This window comes from Heliangelus exortis, chromosome 3 (genome assembly GCF_036169615.1).
Source record: "Heliangelus exortis chromosome 3, bHelExo1.hap1, whole genome shotgun sequence".
In the NCBI taxonomy this organism is placed as follows: Eukaryota; Metazoa; Chordata; class Aves; order Apodiformes; family Trochilidae; genus Heliangelus; species Heliangelus exortis.
Genome location: NC_092424.1, coordinates 34525924 through 34553687, shown reverse-complemented (window position 1 = coordinate 34553687; position 27764 = coordinate 34525924). Strand labels below are relative to the sequence as shown.

General features: G+C 40.5%; 1 protein-coding gene and 1 long non-coding RNA gene across 4 annotated transcripts in view; both read right to left on the bottom strand.

Annotated features, from left to right (window-relative positions):
* Positions 1-27764, bottom strand: part of COMMD1 (copper metabolism domain containing 1) — an 81385-nt gene that overhangs the window by 24001 nt on the left and 29620 nt on the right. The window lies entirely within an intron of this gene.
* On the bottom strand, positions 333-16459 carry LOC139794469 (uncharacterized). The gene is made up of 2 exons (XR_011725122.1): positions 16146-16459; positions 333-508 (listed from the first exon to the last, which is right to left on the bottom strand). It is a non-coding gene; the product is annotated as an uncharacterized lncRNA (long non-coding RNA).

Here is a 27764-nt window from a genome sequence, read left to right as displayed (position 1 = left end):
ATCACTGTCCTCTTAGTTTTCAGCCACAAAGGGCAACACTGGAGGGGGAGAGGAGGCTGGGGTTAGTTTTGTTGGTTGTTGTTTTGGTTTTTTTGGGTTTTTTTCCCCAGAAAAAAACAGAGAAAGAAACAAAACCACACCAAACCCACCATATGTCTGGAGTTTTAGTTACATCATCCCTCCCCATGCCCCTGCTGCTGCAGCAAGATCTGGCTGCAGGCACAGCCATGTGCCATCAGCTGACAGCTCCACCACAGGGGAAGCAACCAGCGCAGCTGCACACTGGGGGATGAGCTACCTACAGAAAGGAAAATAAAACAAACAAACAAACAAACAAACAACAAACCTGGTTTATTCCTCAGGGTTTAGTGAATCTGGAGCATGGAGCCCAGGGAATATTTTCCCCTAAAGGCAGCCTTCAGTTTGCAACTTTCTTCTATCTGTCCTAGACTCTCTCTGACATGGCTTGTCCCTGTGCAATCCAGGGCAGGCATTTTGGGACTCTTCACTGGCAGCAGGAAACAAAACTACTTCAGTGGAAAAAACAAAGCCTCTACAAAACTGAGTTTCACAGCTCTTCTTTGGAAAAGATGGCATCAGCACACCCCCCCCCCAAAAGTGGTCATTTGAATGTGTTACGTTCAATTTATATCTGAAACATCCTCCTTGATAACTTCTTGGCATCACAGTGGTGATTGCTGTATTTTCTAGCAGGGAGCAACAGCTCTAATGCCAAAGTTAAAAGCACAGAAACATTCTAAATGTATAATGAGGCCTGAGAAGAGCTGCTTGCTCTTCTTCCTGTTGGTTCAGCCATCACACTTTGGTTTGCAGTCCAGAATGTCCCATAATGAGACCCTAAGTAAGCAGCTGGCTGAGCATTAAATCTAACATTAATTCCAATGCACTGTCCTCTTTTTTCATGCCAGTGGAATACCCTCTCTGGTCTGCATCTTTTGTCATCAATATGACAAGCTTCTCTATTTTAGCTTTCTTGATGAATATCTCATCTCTCCGTCTCTGCAGAAATAGAGAAAACCATGACTTGCTGCTTTGATCACAACCCCCCTTCCTCGGGGACAGTTTTGCTGTACGTTTAAGACATCTTTACTTTCAAATTGCAATGCAACATTTGCTTCTACCGGGGCAACTATGTAACCACAGCAAATAGAGCAGAAAGAAAAATCGATATATAGCAACAGCATTTATTTTTCAAAAAATAAGGTTGTTTCTTCCTCTTAATCTTCCCTTGTTGCTTTCCATTAGCAGTTTGGTAACTAGAAATAATTTCTTACAACACATTTACAACATGCCTAATGCAGCAGGTTTGACCCTGGAATCTCTGAACTACTTTCCAAGTGATGAAGGGGAGTTAATGAAGAAAAATAATTTGATAGTTCTGCTTTGGAGTCATCTCCATGTGACACTTCCAAAGTGTCCAAAACCTCCAGCAAAATATTTCAGGCTTTGCAACTCTAAAAAAAAAATAAAATAAATTATTCCATGCTACAGGTATCATTCAAAGACTATATTAAATGGAAGGGGGCTTAATACCAGCATATGCTATACTAATTTTGAGATCATGTCACTTCTGTCCCTAGTACTGTTGTTCGTTTTTTGGGTCCATTATCCATGGACTGAGCATCTCCAAATGTATTACAGCAGACCAGTGCCCCTCAAATGCAAAACCCAGGCATTTAGTATCAACAGGATTGAAAAAGCAGCTCTACAGCTGCTGGTGGATCTGCAGGTTAATATTTATACCTCAGCTAAATGCAGCTTTGAAACAGCACTTTTTCAGCCACATGGATGAATGTTAATGATTAATGTGCTTTTGCATGAAGAAGGGAAGAGGAACAGGTGTAGCAAAAAGATAACCATAGTAGGTAAATAGGTTGCTAGGGAAAAGTGCAACGGTCAAGAAACAGAGAATTTGTCTACCATTAGAGCTAATAAGTGTAGCAGCTCACAGTAAATGAAAGACTCTATGGTTTCATTTTGCCAGTCAGTAAAAAACCCCATGACAATTTTCCAACTTACCAAATTGGTCCAGCAAAGAAACTATTTTTCAGGTGCTTTCGCTGCCTTTCATTTTATGTTTTTAAAGGTGGTAACAACCAGGCAGCGTTCTTTGAAGTAAATACAGAAATGTCTTGTTGGGAGGCAAGAAAGCCCTGCAAAACCTTTACTGCTCCTTTCACATCACTAGCATCAGGTCCTACTGATGTAACTGCTTAGTACACACAATAGACTGAAGAAATTCAAACTAGCATGTATTTTCTTCTTCTTTCTTTTAGTGAACAAGCAGATATGACAGAGCACCTAAATGAGCCATCTAAGATTTAATTTCCATGAAGCACAATGGATTGAAACACAAAATCCGAAGCAGCTTTTAAACAAAGTCTGTTGTCTCAGAACTACTCACCAATGCCTTAGCATGATTTTGAAGGTTTGCTAATGTGTTAAAGTACTCTTTGTTAAACGGCATCCATCAGAAAAAGCCTCAAACACGATTTGACCTTTCAGAAGTTTTGTTCCTCATGTGACAAAACACCATTCCAGGCTGGGAAGAGGAGGGCTTCTGAAAAAGGACTATCAGAAAGCTACTACCTCCTACTGCAGGGTGACAAAATTGCTCAGCAGGACATTTTCCTCATCTGTTTCTTATAAGTTTCCTCTTGCTTAACTCAACAAGTTCTTAAAATTGCCCTGTCGTGTGCCTAGAGTGCTTAGAAAAAGCCCAGGCAGGAAGGCATGTACAAAGCACAACACTCAAAGGGAAAGAACAGCAAGGTGTGGATGTAGCTTCAATATCTAATCAAGAACCAGTTTTACTGTCAGAACTTTACACTACTGAGAATTTTTAATCATCAAATTTTATTATCAAGGACTAGTTTTATCGGCAGAATCTTATGTGCTGCACTATTTATGTGTACTGCCCAAGAAAGTAAATATCCCTAATTGAAAAATGTGACTCCTTTAGGAACTACTACAGAGAGGAGGTTCACACAAAACTCTTGCTTTAATGCCTGAGCCAGTCCAGTTATCTGAAACAGAGATGGCAATTCACAGGACAAGCTGACTACTTTTAGAGCTTCAGAACCAGAAATTCACTAATTTATTAGTAGCCATTAGCCTTTTGCTCACGGATTATCCAGCTTAGTTAAAAGTTGTAGACGGGGCGGCATCAGACTTGTATTTTACAAAGCTGTAACACATTCAGAGTGGGAACAGTTTGTGCAAGATGGCAAACCTGTTGCATAAGCTTTAAAGGGAACTGGATTGCACGTGGATTTCAGTGTATTTAGTCTGGAATTCAGTTTCTAAAAATGTCACTGTAGTTTCTCTCTTTGTAAGAAAAACAACCTGAAAACATTTGAGATGAGATGATGAGATGCTGCTTGCTATGAGTAAGAACCTTTGCATTGGTGATTAATTAATTTTTGCATAAATATTTGTGTTGCACTTGCTTTTTAGTTTTCCTTCAGAGTGAGTTTTAAATTAATGGCAGTACCTATAAATCCAGATTGATTTACACTTTAAAAAAAAAAGAAGCATTTTAAAGCATCAGGAAAGAACCTCACAAATCAATTGCCTCTGTCAGATGAAAACAACTTGGCTTGTTTTTAAGTAACTGGACTTGTTTTTAAGTCATGGTTTATCAAGGGATCAATACAAGCTGACAATGAGAGCTAACTGACAAATCCAAGCTCAGATGACTTTTCAGACCTGCAAAGATGGGCTTTCCATCTTAACTATTGGGGAGAAGTGAAGGGATGTGAAAGAGCCAAGATTCAGGCCAAAGAATCTTTCAGCTCCTCAAAAGAGGAGGAAAGAAAAGAAGAAAAATTAAATTTGGGATTTGCCACCTTAGAAAATTAAATCAGTCTCCAGCAGTAAGCAATTCCATCCTCCTCTCCCTCCTCCCATCCAAATCAAGGAAAAAGCAAGTGGCAACCCTTTGAAGCTTTCTGCTGGGAAGGGCTGATCCCTAATGACCAGAAGAAACAATAGGCAGAATTAAAACAATGTGACCAGCTCCTGCCTGCAGCTCCAGACCTTATTCTAGGACCCTGAAGGATTTTAAGTCCTTTCACCTACATTTGAGGTTTTTTTGTTTGTTTGTTTGTTTGTTTGTTTGTTTGTTTTTAGGGGATGTTTATGGGTGCATCCAAGCATCAAGGAAGTACTTGTGAGGAAACCATCTGGCCTGACAAAGGGATTTCTCCTTTTTTTCAGTTTTGCCTTGAAATGTTCCAATCTTTTGAAATTAGTTCTTATCAGAGAGCTCCTTCCACATCCATTAGAAGGCAGAAAACCAAAATACTACACACTTCTGCTATTACATCTGGCAATCTTGATTAATTTAAAACCTGAATATTCTCAAAAGAGAGTAAGGCAGTGCCCATGTAATGCCCTACACTGATGTGAAAGTGCCTTGCTCCAATGCATTTTAATCTTAATTTGAATGCTTCACTAGCAGCAATTATGTCTTTTTAAACTACAAAAGCTTGTTTTTCTTGTCTTGAACTACTATTTTTTTTTTCTTGGAAAACTCAGTACACTTACTACTTGCACATCTTGGGAAATCTAACAGGCTAAAGACTGACAGACTAAGGCACTCAATATCCTAATCAATATACCACTCGATGTGCAAAATTTTCAAGAGGTTGCAGTAAAATCACCCATTAAATACTACCTGAGAATCTCAGTGGGTGGGTTAAGAAGTGAGCAGCATGAGAAAAGAGAAACCCCTAGTTTCATCTGATGAGAGCCCTTCCTTCTCCCAGCCAAGTAGCTCATCCTTTTGCATCCTTTTGCAAAATAAGCTTAGCATCACCAGAAAGCTTCAGCATTTCTTTTTTCAGTTTCTTGATGCCTGTTCTAAAACATTTAGGAAATGGAGGTCTATGAAATCTGCTAATGAATGGTTTATTACATTTAATCGAGGCTGATGCTGCATCTGGGTTGGGTTTATTCATTCATGCTGTTACATTCAGATGAGCTATTGTATCATTAGCAAATTATGGAAAACAATCAATATTCTGTAACATGAAGAGCAGAGTTATTTTGAGCAATCAATGTAAAAAAAAGGTACAATACATCTCCATAGCTTTTTCAATTTTGCTCGCTGAGAACATTTGTTTTCACTGTTTTCCTTGCTATCTACATCCTGAATCTTCTCACAACTGTGATCCACTGACAGAGTAACTAAACACAGATTTCAAGTTACAAAACAAAGTTGTTCACATTTATGGGCAAAACAATCCCTGTTCCTGTCAAGAATTAGCTTCAAAACACCTCAGTTAACTCATGCTGCAGATAAAGCTCTAAAAATAGCTTTGCCCTTAAGAGAGTTTCGACCAAAACAAATTATCCAGTTTAATAAGCATCGTTCCCTCCTTATCCTCCAAACCTTAATGCCTGCCAAAGGAATTAGAAACAAAAATAGCAGTTTTATCTTCCTCAAAACTACCAAACCCACAGGTTCAGAGGAGGGCAGCAGCCTGGGCTATATGGTGTCAGAAATGAAAGCCAAAAAATGGTTACTTAGCTCTTCAAGTATCTGAAAGGAGAGAATATATCACAGTCAACAACTCCACAAGCTCAATCTGTACTCCTGGTCCTGGTTAACTGATCACTGGCACTCTCCTCAAAATAGTTCCCCTGGAGTTGGAGTTGGTCATTGAGCACCCTAAATAAAGTCTACAGCAAACCCAAAAGTGGAAACATTTTAAGTAACAGATGACCGTGAAAAATGCAGAATGAACACAAGAAAAAACAGTGACTTTCAACGGGGCTCTTCACTAAAATATTGATGCTTCAACATCAATAATACAACTCTGTTTTTCTCCCAAGTGTTGTTAATATGCTTTAATAAATGTATTATGTATACACTTAGACTGCACTAGTGGTTTGTGCTGCATCCTCTTCAGCTCACAAGGAGCCATGCATCAACAGCTAAAAAGTTTCTGCAGCAAAGTAATGTGCATGTTCAACACATGTACTGGAGTATGCAATGAAGCCAGCAAGTCCACAGCCAGCACCTCCATGGAATTTACCACCTCCACTTCAGTCCTCAGTATTTTTGATTTCTTCAAGAAGAAACAAGATTCTTTTCTCAAAGTGTTCACTGTGAGTAAATAAAAAGGATGCCCATCTTATCAATGACATTCATTATTCTACAGAATAACGCAAGTGGGAAAGAACACTTGTGAGAGTTTTATTATGGGAAATCAAGCAAGCCAGAGGAAACAAAAATCTTATTTAATGCATGACTGAAGGGTACCCAAATGCACTAAAAACTTCTCCTAGAAAGTGAAGCTTATCCCCTCAGGGATGGGTGATAGACATCTCACCCGTATTCTCAAACTGGGCACATAGTGGAGCTGAGGAACAGTGCTGCTCTTGCTGCTTAGAACCACTGGTATGAAATAGAGCAGTCCTTGTGCAATAGAGACAATGTTAGATAAAACCATATCACGAGCTAAAAATAATTCGCAACACTCACCACTAACTTCTTATCAGGTCTGTAATGGAAACTTTCCAAAACAGTTACTGATTTCATTTCTGAAGTTGGAGGATAATTAGATTTCAGATATTTTGATTTTTTCCTTCTCAACAACAGCCTGGAAACCTAAACACATACAAAAACCTTGATATAGTATAAATAGGTGTAGTTCACCTCAGCTTTCTTGTTGTTCATAAACCAACAAAACCCCAGGGCACTGATTGAAACAGCTTCACAATGTGCAACCTCAGAGACTTTGAATACTGTTAACAAGCAGCACAAGAAAATGCACGTGGAGAGACTTCAGCCCAGCCAACAAGAGGAAAAAGCATTGCCAAATGCCACAGGTTGTAATCTTGTCAAAGACATGTTTGAAATAAAGAGGCAGGATCTGCTGCTGAGGTGAGTCTGAGGTAACTTCAGATGATGGCAACATGCTGTGTTTCCCCACTACATTTGTCTCTTCAACTATAGGACCGTGTTGGTGCGTGAAGAACTTCACGAGAGAAAAGCAAACACATAACTGCCAATAAAAACCTTGCCATGCAATTAATGTCCAAAAATATATAAAGTACAAATTAATTATGTTTATCTGAACAGCAGGAGATGGGACTTTTCCTCCCCAGCACTGGAAGATGGGAACGTGCCTGGGGCTCTGATACCCAGGGCTGGGCTGGTTCACACTCTGAGCACAGCTCCAGGTCACGTAATGAAGGCTTTCTGGGTGACCTGGATATACCATACTTGAGGAACCACGTGGTACCCTGACATGGGGACATCATGGGTGCCTACCATGACACCAGCACAAAGTTCTGGTGCAACAGCATAGCGGACAACACCTTGGATAAAAACAGCCTTCTCCCTGGGAAAACATACCCCGCCCTGAAACCTTTCTCGGTGATTCATTTGTCAATTGTAACAGGCATCAGCATCTTGATGGTTAAGTCAGGAGTAAGTGGATGGAAGCTGCTCCCCTGTCAGATACCATCACAGTTGAAAAACCAAGTGCCTGCAACTGCTGCCCAGCTGGCCAGACCATGCTGCTTGCCAGGGTTCTGTCCTTCTGCACTTTACCAGACAAAAACGCCTTTCTTGGGAGATGAGACTTCGTTATCAGGCGCTGTAACAAGGACTACAATTCAGTGCTAGAAAACAAAGGAAGACCTGATCCCTCCCATGTGAATGAGCTGAATAGCAATCCGAATAAATAAAGTGTAAGGCAAGATAAGTTTTAGCCATCAGGCCAAAAGGCACAAAATTTAGAAAATGAAAATAAAGGAGATGCTGTTCCAGTTCTTCCTCCTGAGATGCTCTCCCGCTACTCTTCTTTTACCCGGCACCAAGCAAGCCAACATGAGGGAAGCCAAATTCTGTAGGAAAACACCTCTTTCTCTGCTGGAAAGAGAAGAGCCTCTTTTGGCCCCCAACTGCACAGCTGCCACGATGCCAGGAAAAAAGGCTCGGTCACTCTACACACTTCTGCAAAAAAAACCCCATTTGCAGAGTTAATCTATGAAATGTTTTACACTCAGTGTTGAACCAACCTTATGCATGCGCAAATGCCATGATAAATTACAGCATGTGCGTGTGGGACAGAAGGCAGAATATCAAATGACAGAAATAGCCCTGTCTCCTTCATTGTTTATTGTTTTTCTCTAATTTTAATTTAAAATGTACTTTAGAGATAAGCACAAAAGACTTTTTTTTTCTCTCCCAGGTCAGATACAATGAACTTGTCTTGAAAGAATTTAACCTTAAGTTTTAGTCCTTCTCGAGAACCACTTCAATAACAAAGCTTTCCGCATGCTGGGCAGAACAGAAACAAACTCCAAGCTTTAAAAACCCTCTGTCCTGAACTGCAGCCCTCCCAGTCTCAAAGCCAAACACTTCACTTACCCTTGCCAGGCTGCACTGCTCAGCTACCAACCATCACCTCAACACCTTTTTTTCTGGTGTGGGGGTTCTGTGCAAATACACGCAGAGCGTGACAACAGAGGATTTTTGGGTGGCAACGTTAAAGGCAAGGGTACAGCTTCTCTCTCAACATGTGGGTAAAAGGCTAAAATAGCAGCACCGTGGCAGTGTGACCAGGGGTGAAAATGGGCTTTCCCACCAGCAAAAGCTCTAAACCACAGACTCTTCAGTATGTCCCTCCTGAAGAGGCCCCTGGTTGCTGCTGCTCCTAAACCTAGAAGAGGGAGAAACTCAGAGCTTGGTGTTGAGAAACTCCTCAGCTTGACCTACACTGCAGATCCTGTGCCAGCAATCCTTCCATCTCAGTTGCTAACACTGGAATGTGAGAATTTGAGAAGTCTTTTCAAGTTGGAATCATTTGCACTACAGGATTTGAGTAGACAGCTCCTTCCAGAGAAAGCCTCACAATGAAATCCAGAAAGAGTTTTCCCCTTAGCAATGAATTAGCTGGTTATGTGATTTCAAAGATAAATATTTTCTATGTACAAATCCCCAAAGAAGCAAAAGTACACAACACTTTTAGTCTGGCCTTCTACTAATGGAAAATACATTTCTGTAACGTGATAACAACAAAAAAATTGCCAATAAGACCTTGAGTAAAATATCCCTCTTTCTGACCAGGCATCTACTTGTATATTTTTTAAGGAGCTTTCTGATCCCTGGGTATGAGCAGGGCTGCTCTCTGTCACCAAATTCCCTTGCTCAAGGAGTGCACAACACAAACAGGCAAACCAGACTATGTGAAGATGGAAGTTCAAGAGGCAGAGAAGCCAGCAGGCATTCCTATGGATTTATTCCTAATGGCAAAACCCTGCAGACAGTGTTAGCCACTTCCTGCTCAGATGGAAAGGAATCAATTTTACCACCGTAGGTCATGTCTGAAAGTTGAACAAATGGCTTGGTTTTAGGATACACTGACATTCTTTCAATGAAAAGGGTTTAATTCTGTGTCTTCACAGCAGTGGTGTTGATAAATCAATTCCCTCCTGACCTAAACACCACATGGTGAGCAATATGACACGCCATAGATTCCTGCAGTTTTATGACAGAATGTTTAAGTAATTTTATGATAAGCTTTTCTTACCATAAATGGTATTCACTGGGAGAATATTGATATGATATTAAATTTAAATTATCCCATATTCTTAAGGTGGAGATATATACTTGCTAAAGATTAATAAAGGCAAAACAGTCTAAGAAAAAAAGAAAAAAGAAAGAGAAAGGAAAACAGAATTAAAGAGGCTTAGCTGTTTTTGCAGAAGACAGCATCTTTGATGGCAAGTTTAGAAAACAACTCAGAGCCACACAGAAATATTTCAGTTCATCAATTTCTGCATTATTTTGTTTCATTTAGAGAATTAGAGGAACAACTTCACTTTTCTGTGTATAAAAAAGAGGATTCCTCCATTATTTATATTACAAATTCTCAAAATGAGAGTCATCATCTCTAAAAATGAGAATCACAAAATTGAACTAATTCTGAGTTACTATCCTGTTTTAAAAACTAAAAAAATCAAAATGTAAAAGGCAAAGTAATACCACTTTGCATGGGATGAAATAGAACACCCCTCCAACACTGGAGAGTAACAATCAGCTAGCTTTTATTTAAGGATGAGGTTACAGGCACAGCTCTTACAATGTCACCGACAACATGAGACAAAGAAATACCTCACTGAAATTTCCTTTTCATAGCACACCCTTCCTTTGGATCCCCTTCTTACCACCAGCAACAAAAATACTAAAGAGTGTGACATACCAAACAAGATGAAGGAAACTGCTGCCACTCTGAGCGTGAGTATGTGTGATTCTGGAGAAAGACAAGATGAAGACAGGAAAAGATGACAAATGGTCACCTTCACTGAGGACAGATTGCAAACTTACACACTAGTACCACAAAGAAACTTCTCTTTACTGCATCATCTGAACTTGGAACATTGCTTTTTGAGCTGCTAACTGAAAAGCCAACAGTCTTGGTACAAATATTTGCAAAATAAAACACACTGAGGAGAATTCACATCAGGTCTGGCTAGTTAGAGTGCTTAAGAAAGTCTTCATCAGGACAAATTTGCCCTCTGGATCAACCCTGAGACACTCTCTGGAGATATTTCTCCCTTCACTGACTACACAAGGAGCCTATGCAGATGAGACTCAACAGATGCAGTTCAGAAGCTATTTTGGTCACCAAAAATTAGGTAGGAAATGAATCTTCCCAGCTGTCACCTTGCACTTCTTGAAGGCAGTTACTTGATTTTTTTGTTTAGCTGTTGTTTTCTTCACTGCTTTTATTCAGACAGCTTATTAGGTCACGTTAATTTTGAATCCCCTTAGAAAAACATCTTTTCCAAGGTTCTCTCTGGCACCCTGGATACAAGCCCTACGAACATGTTCCCACTATCAACAAACTTTAAGGAATAGCCTAGAGGTCTGGCAGTGTATCAGGATCCATAATACAGAGGAAAAAAAACACACTTTACTTGCAGGTCCAGCTTGGTTGCAGGTCCAGATAAGCTGAATAAGAACTTCTGTCTCAAGAGAACAGCCTCCATCAGAAATTTTCACTGATGTTCTGGCACTGTACTTTGAAAACAAATCATCTCCTTCAGCTGCTGGCAGGAAGTTGGACAAACTAGGACCTAAGTAATTCCATTGATTTCACTATAATTCACATTTTCAGATAGTACCCCAAACCCCTGGGTAGCAGTAAAGCAGGCAACGTGTAATGAGGCTACGCTAGCATCTCACAGAAAAGTTGGAATTGAAGTCCTCATAAAAGTAATAAAACCATTGCAATATTCTCAAAATTCCTGCTCTAACTAAATCTCTTTGTGCAAGTGCTATTGTCAGATTTGTTACATCCTCAGTGAAATACAAGCCATTGTAAACAGACCCATAATTCATTATCTAGAGCCTCTTTTCTCTCTCTTTGTACTCTTTTGAATAAAGCCAGGACAGCCTTAGAGATTGAGCTTCAGGTGAATGAATTAAAAGAAAAAACAGTGCTTTGCCCCAGTAAGCTTAAATCCAGGTAGGTGTTGCATGCTCTGACAGATCTCTGCAGAAATGACTCAGCAGGGCTGCCAGCACTTAGATACTCCTTTATGGGAGGCTATTTTGCTGAAAACTCAACATCTCTCATAATTTTAAATCTGTAATTCTCTCTGCTCTTCGTATTGTAGTCAGCACCCTGCATCTTCACCCAATCCAGCAGAACAAGAGACAAACCTGAGGTGCCTTTCTCCATGGGAGTTGTTGAACACATGGCATCAGCCCTGGAAAAAGCCTCCACACCCACAGTCCCAGTAAGCACCAGGGACAGAGAAACAACAGGATCAAATGCCTGCTTTCACTAATTCTTAAAAGAGTTTATCTGCTGGAAAAGTGTTTTAGCTGATTGTCCTCTGTATCTTTCACTTGTTTCTATAGTCAACTCCATATATTCCTGATGGCTGTTTTGTTCTGTTTTGTTTTTTAGCTACATATATATAATTCTTCATTTCTAAATCTGATTATTGCTAATATGCCTTGCTTCACATCTAAGTTCCTCATAAATTCACATCAAAACAAAATTCTTTCTGCGAAATTCAGTAGAACTATTTTCCCGAAGCCCATGGCAGCAAGCCTGTGACTTTCTTCTTGAAGGAGGAGAAAAACAATTATTTTGAACCTCAGATCCTAAGAGTAGAAACAAATAACCCTCCCAGATATGCGTAAAAAGGATCCCTTTTACTTTAGGAACTGAAAATTAGCTTTTGTCAAGCCAACATGACAAGTTATTGAGATAGAACCAGATTTTCTGTGGTTTGATGTTTATATTCTTAGAATTCTACTAGGAGAAAGCTATCCCACTCAACAGATTTATTTCCCACCTTTCCCTCCCCCCCCCCAGCTTCCTAGTACACAGTAAGTTAGTTTTTAATGCTTCTGGCCATTTGGTACATGGAATGAGAGAAAGAAGAGAAAGAATTACGGTATGTTTTTAGTTTAAGTTCCCCTGACTTTCTCTTCTGACTTTACCAAACTTAACAGCTCCTCAAAATAAATCTTCATCTTATTTTGATTGTTGAAAATAAAATATGCTTCAGGCTAGGAAGAACTAGTAATTAAAGCATCACTGGTTCAGAGACAGGATGAACTGTTTGGAATGCCAACCATCACTGCCAGTTTGCGAGCACCACCACTTAGAGCAAGTTTCTAGAAGGGCATCCCCGAATCACACAAGGTAGCCAAACAGAGGTTCTCTCTCCCTTTCCAGAAAATTACCCTAGGTCAGATTCTGGAATCACAGGAGGCTTTGCCACACTAGGAAGGAAAACGATCCACCCCTTGGATCCACCAGCAATGTCTAAACACAGTTCTGAGCTGGTTCTGCTCTCATGGCCATGGCTGTGGCCTTGAGGTCTGTATGTAATGCGTTTCCCCATCTTTTAAAAATTTCTGTTTCAGGTTTCAGAACAAGGCCATTAAGAATTACTTCCAGAATAAATTAAAGGCCAGAGAAACCAGCAACATGCATTGCTTTGTATTTCTACTTTCTAAGTAGAGGTACAAAAGAGTTCCTTAACAGTGCTCATCTGAAAGACATTCTTAGAAGTAAGGATCTGTTTGTATTAAAGTGAGCAGCACTTTTGAACAGGCAGATTCCCATGTCAGAAGCTGTCTTCCTAAGCTGAAGGAGTACAAAGGAATAAGGCACTGATAAGCACTAAGCAAATCATTAAAAATTAGTTTCTTCTAAGGTAAACAGCATTGACACTGCGGTGGGAATTAGATGTGCTTGTTGTTTAATCGTCTTGGAATCAAAGCAATAAAAAAACCTTGTAAAAATTACTTGACAAGTACATGCAGGCAGTGTGACAGTGTTTAAGATCACCATGGTACCTGACTGCAATGCTGTCGTAATCATAGTGACAGAGAGCCAGAGATCTGGAGGTGTTTCAAATGAGACAAGCTTTGAGGATGTTTTTTACATTCTGATTTCCTTGGGTGGAAAAAGGAAGGGGAAGAAAGTGCACAAAGAAAATATATTCTTGGTATTATTTACTGAAGGTGAGGAGATGTTGCAGCTTGGGGTAGGGTGGAACATAGTAATTTCCTTTAGCATTCAGCAAACCTAGTGGTGATGGATGACTATGTTCAGAGTCCCGGGGGATGAAACAACTTGAGGGTGATTCAGCTTACACTAATAAGCAATTTGGTATTTTAAAATCAGTGTATATACCCTTCTCCCCTTAAAGCATTCCCTTAAATAGGAATTATTAGAAATGAAATGCTAGAGAACTAAGATCTCTAAAGAGACAAAAATATAGTACACAAAAGCATCTCTGTAAGGTTAGGATTAGGATTCATCTTTCCTAAACATGACATATGGGATTACCCCAGCTGTCTTCCACATCCAGAAAGAAGTGAAGAATTTCTGCTTCCCTGCACTCCTGTGAGGAGCAGGACAAACAAAACGGAGCTGTGGACAGGGAAGAGCCGCTATGGTAAATATTTAATGCAAACACTGGGTTTGATAATGAACTAGAAATGATAAGCTCTGTGTTCCCCCACCTCTGTCCCTAACATGAAAACAACTGTCTGTATCCCACTCCTGTGATGGGATACATAAGAATTATTACCCACATGTGACATTTTTCATACAATAGAAATAAAACACAAAAGGGAACACAGAGATAGCACTAGTACTCACGTAAGTAAAGCAGACTTCTGCATTTATTTCTAAAGACTACTGGATTTTTATTGAAATAACCAGCCTTCCAGCCTTGCAGGAACCTCAGAAAAAACACTCCCTGGGTATCTCTGAGCCTCCTCCACCCTTGAAATTTCCTTCAGTGTTAGTAACTGATACTCTGCTCCTGGCACACACACATACATACAGCAAATTGGCAGGGTGCAGCCTTGTAAGCTTGAACACAGCTTTCAAAGTAAGACAGAAGTTCATAAGCGTGTATGTTTGTGAGGAGGTGGGCACCTGACACACTGCCATGACTCAAATCAGAGTGAAAATTTCAGAGGTAAGAAAGGAGAAAAAGTGAAAAGCAGGAAAGGCCATAGTAACTGTTATGTCCAGATGTTTATGCAAATGGTCACCAGCACACAAAACAAAATACACTCAGAATTTATCAGGGTCACAGAGATACACCATTTATTTTTTTTAAAACTTGACTTGTTCTGCCCATGCACACAGAAATCTGCTGCATAAACAGCTTCACTGGTGATACAACCCCCCTGTAACTGTAAGATGTATTTTTCTGTTTTGGTTCTTAGACCACCACTTTCGTATCCACAAACAGCCTGGAAGCACATGAAAAAGTCCTCCTGTTTATGCAGAACTAAAGATTGTACAGATAAACCACTTTGCTTTGATTTCAAAAAGGCCAGACCTTTTCCTCAACATCTAACTCTGCTTTCCACCTGGTTTGTCTCTAATTCAAGTTCCAACCAAATCTGAAGTCTAAGCAGCAGCCTCAAGTTGAAGACATTTGTACAGAGAGAGAAACTAGAGACAAAATGCATCTTCATAATTTCAAGAGTAAGAGATGAATGTGTTTGTTTTCAGCACAAAAACTCATGTTCCATCCACTCTGGAGATCCAACCCCTGCCACCATCAAAAATATCATTGAGTGTCAGTCAACAGGATGCTGGGCTTTGCATTAACAATACTTGTAGTGTGGAGTATCTTTACCACAGGGGAAAGGAAAAGAAAAACAATATAAATATATTTCTGTATGCAACATGCAGAGTTAGTCTTCTCTAAATAAATAGACCCATTTGTTCATGTATGTCAAAAGTATGTCTTCAGTTCTCAGATTTTATTTTCAAGTAAGTCCAACTCAAACAGTCTAAAGAGGAAGATTTTTGATGAAAGTCAAAGTAGGGGGGAGAGACGGAAAGAGATGATGGCTCTTTTTTGAGACACCTGAAGACTTCATCCAGAGCATCCAATCAATTCTCTCCTTAAATCTATTAAAACCCTTGATGGCATCCTGTTTGTAGCTGACATTGCCACATGATCCACTAGTCCAAATGGGAAAAAACATCAAGAAGAAGAACCAGTGCCCCCACACACCTCAGAGCAAGCAGTACCATTTGTACAGTCTGACATCCAATTTTGATTGAGAGTGATTTGCATACCTTCATAACAACCACAGCTCACTTAAAATACAAATATGCTTACTTTTAAGCTGTACTCTACCCAGTTCCAGCACCAAGCACCATTGCTCATCAGGTCTCCAGGGTTATAAGTCTGGGCTGTGCTCCTGGGTATCTCAACCAGCAAAGCTTATACTTCATATAATTAAAATTACACAGCCCAGCTATATAAACTTAGACCATAAAGCTCATTATTTGTAATACATTAGAATATGCAGGTGTCAAGTAATTACTATATTCCCCTTAGTTGTTTCTACAGCTATACCTTGACATTGCAGTTCATTAAATCCACAGAATTAGTACAGACAAGGAGTTCCATGTGCAGTTTCAAGAGATTTCATACCCTGCTTAAAAAACCCCAAGCCACGCACAACCCCAAGAACACAACATCACCTATTCACAGATTCCTAGAAAAATACACTTTGCCACAGAGCAAAAACACAGCACTGGTCTCAGAACAGGAATGTAGAGAGATAGAAAGTGGAGACACCCCATGCATATCCAAACCTTCCCCAGGAGAGCATCTGTTTGTTCACTTGCTCATGGGCAGCTTTGACCTGGGATGGTTCATGGTCCTCTGCTGCATTGCACAAGTCCAATAAAGAAAAAAAACCCAGGTAGTTCTGCTGAAACAAAACAAGGCACCAAGTTTGAGAGCAAGGAGGAAGCCAAGGGGATGAAATGAGGGAGGAAAGAGACAGAGCAGCACCTTGAGGGTGTGGGGGCTAATGGGAAAAGAGCAGAACCAGAAGAAACAAAGGCAGAACTGGCAGAGAAAGGCAAGGGAGAAACAGGAAGAATCAAACACAGCAAGAAAGATGGTCTGCATCTTACGACCTGCTGGAGTCCAAGTCTTCTCCAGGACTCTGGCCCAGGCTCTCACAAGGCAACCTGCTAGAGCCTCTCCCTGCCAGCTGACCCTTCTGGAGCAGTCTCCTATTAAGCAGCTAACCCTGGAAACAGTCTCATCATAACTGACATAACAGCAAACCCATCATAAGTGACACCCAGGCAACCTTCAAGCAATAACTCATAATTTAGAAAAGCATCAGAGTGGTTCAAAAGTACATCCTGCATGTTGACATGACACACACTGAACGACCTTCTACAGATGTTCCAAAGAAAATGACCTGTCTCCCCTGTCAAAGATGACAGATGCTTCCTTGGCCAAACACAGCCCAACGCGAGCTGTTTCATAATGTGCTTCCTGCCTGGCTTTCCTGCCTTGCAAAATACACAGTTTAGACAAGAAAAAAAGAGGCAGCACCTGCTGCTCCTGTACTTCTGTTGCAGCTGGGCAGGCTCTGGTTTCCAGGAGTACCAGTGTATTACACCTACCCTAATGCACCAGTATAAATTAGATGGTTCTGGATGATTACCTCCTTGCTTAGTTAAGCCTGAGACTCACCTTACTGACTGAAGGGCTTACAATATAATTGGATTATTACATTTCACTATGAATACGATGCTATTGCTTACCACTTCCAAATCTGGAAAAGGGAAAATGTGAAGAAAAAGGATGAGTAAACACACTTGCACAGAGCACAAGTCCCTATGCAAACCACTTCAGATAAAAAGGCAGCATTTGACTTATATTCTAACGATGAGAAGAGGAGCACTGAAAGGCCATTTCCCAGATTTCAGACAAGAACGTATCAGTATTCTGCTCCAGTGCACCTCCATTTCAGATTTTCTTTTGCTGGAAGAATCCTCCTAATGTTTTCTCCAGTGCCTTATGAATACCATGAGTGTTCTGCCTTTAGCTGCACACAGCCATTACATAAACTTACTTGCCCACAGGGAAAAGTTTTTGTTTGCATACAGGAGGTCCAAGCCAGGATTTTCTACGTACATAATCTTAAGAAACTCTTCCCAACCCCATTCTTAAAAGCTGTATTAAAGAACACGAGCACAACAATGCAAAATTATCAAGATACAGAAAGTGACAGAACTAGAGCTGCCAAGCAACCTTAAGAAGCCTTCCACCCTTTTGCATATGCACTGTAGCTGAGACGGTCACGACAAGATCCAATACTATGTATTTTCCAGCCAATCTGGAAAATACAGGCAGTGCTCAGGCAATGACTGGGGGCTGTGCAGAGGAGGCTGTGGGCTGTGGGCTGCCCAGGCTCACTCACATTGCAGAAGCTGGAAGGTGCCAAGAAAAGCAAATGAGGAACTGCAGAAGGAGAAAAAAGGATCTTATGGTTAAAGCTGCTGAATGATACCCTGGGGAACTGGGCTGTGCCTTTACAGGAAAGCCCATTAAACAGCAGGCAAGTCATACCAAAAATGTTTCTTCAGGTGGTCATCCACTCTGTTTACTCTGGGCTCAGTCTAAGGCACCTGGAGCCTGGTTTGCAGGACTGATGTCCCTCACAACCATAGCTGTGTGATCAGAAATGTATGCTGGCTATACCACCAAGTTTTGTACCCCTGGAACTCTGGTTGAGGGGTTTTCAAACTGGACACCAAAATTAGTGGAAACCCTTACATTTATGTTCTCTCCCTTCAGACTGCATCCTTGAAATGGGAATTATAATACCATCGTAACTGATTATGACTACTTACTTATGAGATTTTTATGGCAGTGAGATGTTTTGGATAGAAGCCTTCAAAAAAAAAACCAAACCTATTATAGTAAACCATGAAGAAATTCACAATCTCATAATTTCAAAACACACTGAAAATGAATGTTAAGTAAACAAAGAGAGAACGAATGAAGACAAACTACTTAGCAGTACGCTGTCAACAAGCCCCTTATTATTCTGGACAGTGAATGAAACAGAGACTGTGTGGGAGAGAAAACAAACTCACAACCAGAGCCAAGCATAGGGCACACAAGAAAGAAGGGTGTAGAGGAGCTGTGTTCAAGCAGGGAACAGTGCCAAACGGAGAAGGCGGTGTGAATGCAAAGGGAGAGCCCTGGTGACAAATCCCTGCCTGAAGGAGAAAGCCCTGTGCTCCTAGTGGAGGGAGGGTTGTTGGACATTGCTCTCACTTCTTAGGATGTGAGACCACAAGCCAGCCTGACGCAGAGCACCACAACCAACTGTAGCCATATGCAAGTTCCTTGCTGACAGCAAATTTCTCACACCCAGTTTGTACTTTAAAGTGCTTGCAATACTCAGCTCTTCAGCCCAGTGTTCTGCTTGCTGCCCCGAGAGGAAGGTGTGAGTTGACATCTCTCCAGTGAGCCAGGAGAGCTTGTGGAGAGCTCTGCATGTTGTCATGCAAACAGGGGATGCAAGAAAGGACAGAAGGAACGAGGGTGGGTTGCCGGCTTGGAGCACAGCATCATACATGACAACCCCTTCCAAAAAGCCTTTTCCAAAAAACAGTGACTGAAAATGCAGTGTCCAGAGCTTTTTGAAATAAAGTATGACATGTGCAGAGCAAAAGACCACAGTTCAGAACAAAATACAAAGATTGGTTTAACACAGTTTTCTTACCAGGTTTCTTCTGCACAAGGATCATGACAAGCCAAGATACCCCAGACAACTCTAAGACCACCAGGACATGGCAGCACTGTCCGACACCACAAATCCATCAGCTAAGGTCTCCTTTAGCACTCCAGGGGGACAGTCTCCTTCAGAGATGAGCAAGTCTTTTTGATCTCCAAGCTCTGTGCCTGGAATAACAAGCCTCTCTCTTTTCTCGCCTCCCCACCCCAAGAGAGAAGTTTCAAGTCCTTGAAATCGATCTGTTTGTCCACCGTCTTTCAAATCCTTGCTCTCAGCTGGGGATATTGTCTTTCTTTTGTTTGTTCTGCCCTATCATCCACTAAGCTTGCTTCAGTGTGTGTTTGGCAGAGGAGAGTGTTACAACCCAAAGTGGTTCAGTCACACACCATACCCGGACCATAATGACATTTCAGTGCTCTTGGACCAAGGCTGATCAGCACTGCTACCAGTCATGCATAGCATTTGGCATTTTTAAATCTGGAAGTACTTCTGCTCTGAAAACTTAATGGCTGTTTAATATGACTTTTTTAAAAAAAGAAACAGACATTTAAAGAGTGTTTCTTTATCCTTTCATTTACATCTTGCACTTACCCCAAGAGTTTTGATTTAATGCAAATGAAGGTCTCTGTCACTCAGCAGCCTGCACTTCTTTGGCTGACAGAACTTAATGATGTTCACTCGACAACTCTTTCCCCAGCATAATTGGAGGAGCTGCCTTTCTCTTCTTTTTCTTCTCTAGAAAACAAAGGCTGAGACAATTCACCTCATGTACTCTGAGCTGAACCAAACAGCAAGGTTTTATCCGTACCCCTCATCTGAGAAGAGTGGTTGTCAAGCCAACACTAATTAATACGCAGTTCAGACAAAGGGTGGGATATTTCTCACCAAACTTCAGGTCCCTAGAGCTGAGCTACTAATGCTTGCTCTCCTTCAGAGTCTGTGGAAACAGATTATTAAAGGGAGGAGTCCAAGGCAGATACCTAAATTGAATCAAATTTACCATCCCTCAAACAGCTTGAGTTTTACCACGTGCTCCCTGGAGAGACAGCAGTCTCCAGCTGGACACAGACATGGCTTATTGCTCGAACTACAGCAATGGCAACCTAAATACCACTGGACAGCAATGACAGTTTAAAAAAAAAAAAAAAAAAAAAAAAAAAAAGGCATGTTTTTTGCTTTTTTGACTGGATTTAGTCATTTTCTCTTCCAGTGAAAACGGTCAGAAAGAAGACAAACGATACAGGAAGATGCTGTTGCCAATGCCTGCACCTTCAGTGAGAGCATATGAATCAACAGCTTTTTCACAGCCTCACAGCAGTAGGTATCACAAAAGCCAATTCTGTCAAGTGTCGTGTTTGTTCTCATTGTATAATCAAGATATTTGTAGGCAGGAACAGGTTCCAGTAAAATTAAGTTCCATCAGACTTGAGCTTTTTCCCAGACAGTCGCACTTTATAGCCGTCTCCGAGCATCACAGTGATATTTACTGAGAAATGCAAGTGCTCTATTTCCATAAAAGCAGGCAGTTTAAAATTAGCCACAGATAACTCAAAGTGACTGCTTAGAGCAGAAATGTAATTTTCTGAAAGGGGTTATTGGTTCTGAACATGATGCACTGCACTCATGATCTGTCATGCCTCATTACTTCAGACCAAGTAAGTCGGGCCAGTGTAACTGGATATGGTAGAGACTCCTCTATGCAGAATTCTTTTAAGATGCTGCCTTCCAGGCTAAAGTCTTTAAAAAAAAAAAAAAAGCAAAAAAAAAAAAAAAGCCATTATCCAACTCATTTTATCAAGTCCTATAGCATATTTACAGGTTAAATGGAATGAATTTTTTTAATAGTTCCTAAAGCACTGCTTCACTTTTGAGAGCGATTCAACAGAAATGGAATCAATTGACTTTAAAGTTTATTGCCTGTAAGCATTCAAGTATCAGTTCAGAGGTTTAAAGAAATAGATATTACAGCAGCTTTGCACACTCAGCCAAGGTTCAGAAGCTGACAGAGAATTTATTCCAATTCCAGTAGTAATTTGCAACTACCTCATTTGGTTAGGCCCCTGCAAACTAAATATAGGGCAAGTACATCCCTGCTTTGCATTGGTGAAGCTTAGCTGTATTTTGAACACAAGGAAACTTTGGTTTTTCCATCTTGTATCTGCCTATCAAACTCCACCTAATATAGCTTGGGAACTTAAATTTCAATGCAATAATCTTCACCAGGTCTCTATTGACACACTTTATTACAATGGAATCACAGGAAATTCAGCACAAAGGTCCTCTGGTTGTGCAGAATCAGGGCAAAAAGCAGTAGAAACTTGCTTTGTCACTCAACCAAGAGGCTTTATACCCTTCCTCGTGACTTAAGATTAAAAAATCCTGAAAAAATGGCATCATTTGTATGGTTACTTTTAAAAGCAGGACTAGATACCAAGCATTTATTAACCAAACGAAGCATATACAATTTAAATTATGTTTTCTTTGTCTTATTAACATATTAATGAATATACATCAGCAATTTGGACTAAAAATATATCACATATTTGCATGTCTGATTATCTCTGTGGAGTTTTGCAACTGACAATTTGAAAGGATGACGTGGAAAGAAAAAACTTCTGTCTATGCAAAATTACAGCTCAAAGAGGTTTCTTAATCAAAGGGTTGTTTTGTATCTTTTAGAAGCTAAAATGAGACTCTCTAAGTGAAGAGGACTTACTCTTGGAATTACGTTCGAAGCAGTAATTTCCTCAGCTTTTACAGCAGTGTTGGACAATGTCTCAACCAAAAGCACTGCCAGTGATCTCCTCCCAACCATCTCCTTTCAGAGAAAAGCAGGGAAGCTTATGCTGCAACTCACTGCCTCACTCAGTCAGTACTCTCAAAACAAGCAAAAAGAAGGAAGAAACCAAACAGAAGCCCACAAGGAAAGAGGGAAAGCTACTTTGACAATGAAATTGTTGGCAGCAACCAACTTCTTTTAACCATTTAATGAAAAAAAAAAAAAAACCAACCAAAAAATCAACCAGCTGATCTGTTGAAGCTGTGACTAAGTCAGAATTTGTTTGCTGTTCAGCTCTTCACATCACTGTTCCCATACTTAGAGCAACCCAGCCAACTCTGAAGTTCAGTTTGCCATATTTCCCACCTAACAGTGAAGAAAATAAATGGAAAAGTAATAGGACAAGTATTTCAGTCATGCTCCTCATTAATGATTGTAGCTGGGAAATATTCTAGAAACAATGATTACCGAATCCTCCTTAAATACACAGACTCCTCTGTTCTAGCAATCTTTGCAGGTCCCCACCTCCAGATAGCATTTTTGATCATTTTGAAATCAGATACCTTTTCCACTCTTCTCCAGATGAAGCCTACAGTACCAAAGCCATCCAACAGCTATGCTTCTCATTTTCTATTCCTCCTCCATTCTTTGAAAAAAAGTTGGCACTTAGAGACATTTCCTTAGCACTCAAGGAAAGCTGCTTTACTTGTTCTAGATGCCATTAGCTACTATTAAAATGAGTGATCCTTTGAACATATATGCTTAAATAAGCATTTTTTTCAAGGCAAGGCATAGATCTCCAACTCTTTTGTTCAGTTTTGCCCTCACCTCGTCCCTTTGGCAAATTGATCCAGATCAAAAATAATTTGGGGAAAAAAATTTAAAAGGGTGGGGAGGGAACAAAAGAAGATTTAATTTGGACTCGCTCAACCACTTTTAAATCTGTAAATGCCTAACTACAGGGGTAGCACAATGGTGAGAATGAGTACCAAAGGCCGGGAACTCTTTTAAGTCTACATTGCTGCAAGAAAAAGACCTGTAATTTGAAACTACCATCGAAGACCCACATCTGCTTTTCCAGGGCAGTTCTATTTCCTGCCTTCGTTTCAGTCTATGTTTTTAATAAGAGGAAGCAAAGGCCAGTGTACCAAGGTGCACCTGTAAGACAAATTCATTTAATATGGAGGTAAGTGAACCTGCAGATGACATGTTTGGGTTTCTTTGATGCAAAATCCCACCAGTCATCTCCTGAAAACCTGACCTATACAACTTGGAAGCTGGCATCTGCCAAAAGAGCCTTGTTTCCTACAGTCTTAATTCACTCCCCTGAGAATAAGTATTAACACCTCCTACATTTTTGTTTGCTGGCATCCAGAAGTCCATACTAGCAGTATAAACTGACAGCAGCAGCAGCTGCAGCAGGAATGAGAGTTTGCTTTTATACAGACACAGCACGAATACTCCAAGCATTTCACATGTTGATTAACTACATTTCTGTACAGGGAGCTCATAATACCTCAGCATTAATGCTCGGATCCCAATTGCCAAGGATAGTTTTATACACCAGCAAATTCAGCAGCTACCAGTGAAATCCCTGAGTTAGAGATTTTGTAAATGGTATGATAAGAAGAAAAGAATGGAAAAAAGAGATGTCAAGCTTTTTTACATTTTTAAGTATGACAAGACATGAATGGAAGCACTGGAAGGATGGAAAGCCACAGCTTGCTAGTATCTCCTTGATAAGATCATACTGAGAACTGCCTGTGAATTGCATTCTCCTGTTGCCCCTGCCTTCTGCTGCCTTAAGTATTAATAGAACTGCTCACCACATGAGAATTCAGTTCATGAAGAAAGGTGAAAAACCAAAACTGCTGGCCAATAGCATGCAAACTGCTCAGAAGAAATCACACAGGTTCACTCTTCCCTCAAAAAGTTAATATTTGCAGAGAAACATGGAAAGTTTATGGTACAGTTTGCAGTGATTTTGCTTTACTACTGTGGACTGTATTGTTTTTTTTTGTTGGATCCAACACAACCAAAGCCGGCATCCAGCTTTTATATATATATATATATATATATATATATATATATATAGTCTTTATCTTTAAGACAGAATAAAGAGACTCCAAATGATTAAGCAGCAAAGAATGGTGCAAATTGCAAGCATTTATCCCAAATTATGTGCCAGCTTTCTCATTCTCTACTTTCTGATACCTTCTCCTGCAGCAACTCTTCTTAATTAAAATAAAGTGATTAAGAACCTGTTCTTATTTACACCCCTGAATGCTAATATTCAGGGATCTCAAGAGAGATCATGACAAAGCTGGAAGGATCTTCAAAGTGCTTTTCGGTGGTAAGGTTGTCAAAGAGTGGGAAGGCTGGCCAGCTGGCAAAGCAACCATTTTAAATGGTTTTATGGTAAATGCAAATGGTTTTACAGGCCAGGCTAGGCCTGTAAAAACAAGATTCTTTGTCATTCAATACAGTAGGCACTTATGTTCATAACAACTCCTTTTTTCCCCTGAGTTTTCCAAGGACAAATTACTTCCTAAAGTTGACATCCAAGTCCTCTTAAGAATGCAGATGGCCAGCAACAGTGGAGCCTAAAAGGCAAAAAAGGTCAGTTGCTTTGATCTGCTGTATACAAACTGCCTGACAAAGAAATTACACTACCTTTTTTTTTTTTTTTTTTAATCAAGCAAAGCATTCACTTTTATTAAAAAGAAGATAGAATATAAATCTTGGTCCTTCAACCATGTTCCCCTTCCTAGAAGACCCCCTGTATATATCATATATATCATCAAATGTATTTATTCTGGGATTTATATGGAGATAAATTATTTCACAAAAGAGAACACAATCAGTTTCACACCCAAACTACATGCTTACAAAAGTTGGGCAGTGTCAAAAGAAATCACCAACTCCTATCTACTTATCCCTAGGAGTCCTCACACCAGCAAAGAGAGGTCCTCACGCGAGGACCTCTGGGTCCTCGAGAGCTGGCAACAAGGCAGCCAACAGACCCAATCTTTGCATTGCCAAGATGCTTTTTAATAAGCCAGAAAGCAATCACATTGGCCAAGCATGGTCCCCTCTGCCTCCTGCCCCAGGCTCAGTACAAGTATGATGAGATGCAGCAGCAGCAGCATTTTTTAACCCACCCTGTTCATTTCACTTTTATCTCACCTTCTGCAAATCGACAAAGACCTTCCACTTCATACATACAGCTTCTTCTTTCCAAGCCTTACACTACAATTGTAGCTTGGTTTTGCTGCAGCAAGGTTGTGTCTCTAGCTGGCTGGTAGATGTAGGAAAGGCAGAGTTGCTCCTCTACCTTCCAGCAGCAGCCCAGGCCAGGGTATGTGCCTGAAAAAGGTAGAAGCTCTGACTAGGCTTAAGTGCAGGTTATGCAGCCAAATGCTGCCAGTTCTGCATGTGGCATTTTCTGCAAATGCAATGCTTTAATTTGCAGTCAGTTCTTATACAGCTCCATGTTTATGGTAGTGGGGGACTGCACAGACTGCAGTCACCTGTGATTAATTACATGACAGCAGTAGTGCAAGAATCATGCTGAAACTGCCTCAAACCAAGCAATTCCTTTGGTAATAGGGGCTTCACAATTCAGGGTGTCTGAATTACCCAGTTAATAACGAGAAAGCACAAGAAACTCATAACCATCCTCTAAGCTCATTAGTCACATGGGAACCTTTTCATTAGAGAACACGGACAGAGCTGTGGATGTTTTGAAGCTCATCAGCCTTTACTTTTAACCTCTGCAGTGTGTTATCTTAAAACACCATGAACTTCATTGTGCCCCTCCAACACAACATCCAGCGTCACAGTTCTCAAACAAATGCCCTCAGTTTGCTGAAATGAAACTCCTGATTTCCTGACCCAGAAGTTCAAGCATTCAGACTGAGCAAAAGAGCAAAGTACAAAAAGCAACAGAAACACACTCTTAGCTCAATCTTCCATGTGAGGTTTGGAGAATAGAGAAGGAACTGAAATGCATATGGTGACTGGATTAAACCAGGAGCATGAAATGATCTGTTTTTTCACCTGGCACTCTGTGGCCTAAATGCTTGGGTATGGGTCTGTTGTGGTGGAGACCTTGACCATGTGTCTGATGTGCTGACTTTATTCAGCTTGAGTCCTGTGATCTCAAGGCATGCAATGTCACCAGCTCGCAGGGTAATCTATCCCAGTTGCTGCAGGAGTAGGAAAGAAAAGGTCACAACGTTACAGAAATGGTTTCAGTAGGGGAGCCAGGATGAGGACTGAGGGATGTTAGCTAAGGGTACAGTGGCAGTGGAGTACCAAACATTGCTGGGGGAGGGGAGCTGGTAGAAAAATGGGTGAGAACTTCCAGGAAAGCCATGAGCAGACAGGATAAAGTAGGGATAAGAAGAAGGAACAACAGGTCCTTCTAACTAACTCATAAACATGTATCATCGATTCCAGAAAAAGATGTGACTGAGTGATGAAATGTATTTGCTGGAGATAATTTTCAACAGACAGGCCTGTTGAAACCAGCTGTCCTTATCCCAGCCTCATTACAGTCTGCAACCCAAGGCTGCAAGAGATCAAAGCTACACAACACTTTATCACTGCATGGGAATGTTAGATTGATGTTAGATTGCAAAATATTTGTTGATCACATGAAGTACGTAACAGATGACAAATTCCCTGCCATAATGTCCAACACCTCAATATATTTTCTGAGAAGGCAAAAAATTTCAAGTGTCCAGGACTGAATATGAAGTTAGGCAGATGAAAGACAGTAAGCATGTGCTTCTATAATAACATTTCTTTTCACACAGCTCACCATCAATTAATCCAGAATTCTCCCGGTAATAACCTGAGATTGACTACTAACAGAAATTTATGTCTCACTTAAGTTATTCTATTTAATTACTCCAGCATATCCAGTTCCAAAGCCAAAAGAGTTGACAAGGAATATGTATCTGTGTGCGTGCTCATGCATGCCCTTTGAGTGTATACTCAGAAATAAATAAGGATGAAGACTTATATCCTGTCTTCATATATAGGATGAAGAGATGAGATGCTCATCAAAATATAGTCAAATATATACAGTGAAAAAATGACAGTTCAAGTCAGACAGTTGACCAATATCCCAAGGTAACATGCTCTTTGCTCTGTACTGTATTACACTTAGGAATCCCAGTGGCCACAAATAGCAAACTTCTCAATTGCCAAATTTCACTTTGCTTTCAGGAGAAGGCTGACAAAAATTGAACTGTCAAAGTAAGGGCTACTGAGCATGCCATGCAGAGGATTAAGGAAATAACTGCGTTAAGTCAGTCAACTGTGTTCCAGTTTTCTCTGTGCCGAGTGACCCGTTGCCCTCTCTGGTTTTTATTTGCTTTTGCACTGTACTGCTTTATGTAACTGTTCCCTCCAGCTCATAAATTTCCAAGGTGAACAAAAGCTCAAGCGATTGCATTCACCTTTGGTCACAAAGGTGATTTTTCCCCACTAACTTCTACTTATTGGACTTCATATTTTTAATCACACAAAAAGTATTTAAGTCTGTTGTGGCTCAGTTCATCAATGGGGCTTCCAAATGCCCGCACTTTCCCATTTTTGACTGGAACAATAGTTCCGATAATGTTAGCAACTACAAAGGCTGAAATGGATTAAGGCTGGAAAGGAAAAACTATTTGGTGGTTGTTTTTCCTTCCCCTTCACAAGCCAGGCTGCCCTTATTTTGCTTCGGGTACCTGTAACTGCTTTTCATCTCCCTAAGCATCTATTTGCCTGTACCAGTATCCCACAGAAGGCAGTCTGTCTTTTCAGGATCCATCCTAGATAAAAAGAACTGGCAGTACATTATCTGAAGTTATTTTCAGTGGTAGCTCTTGA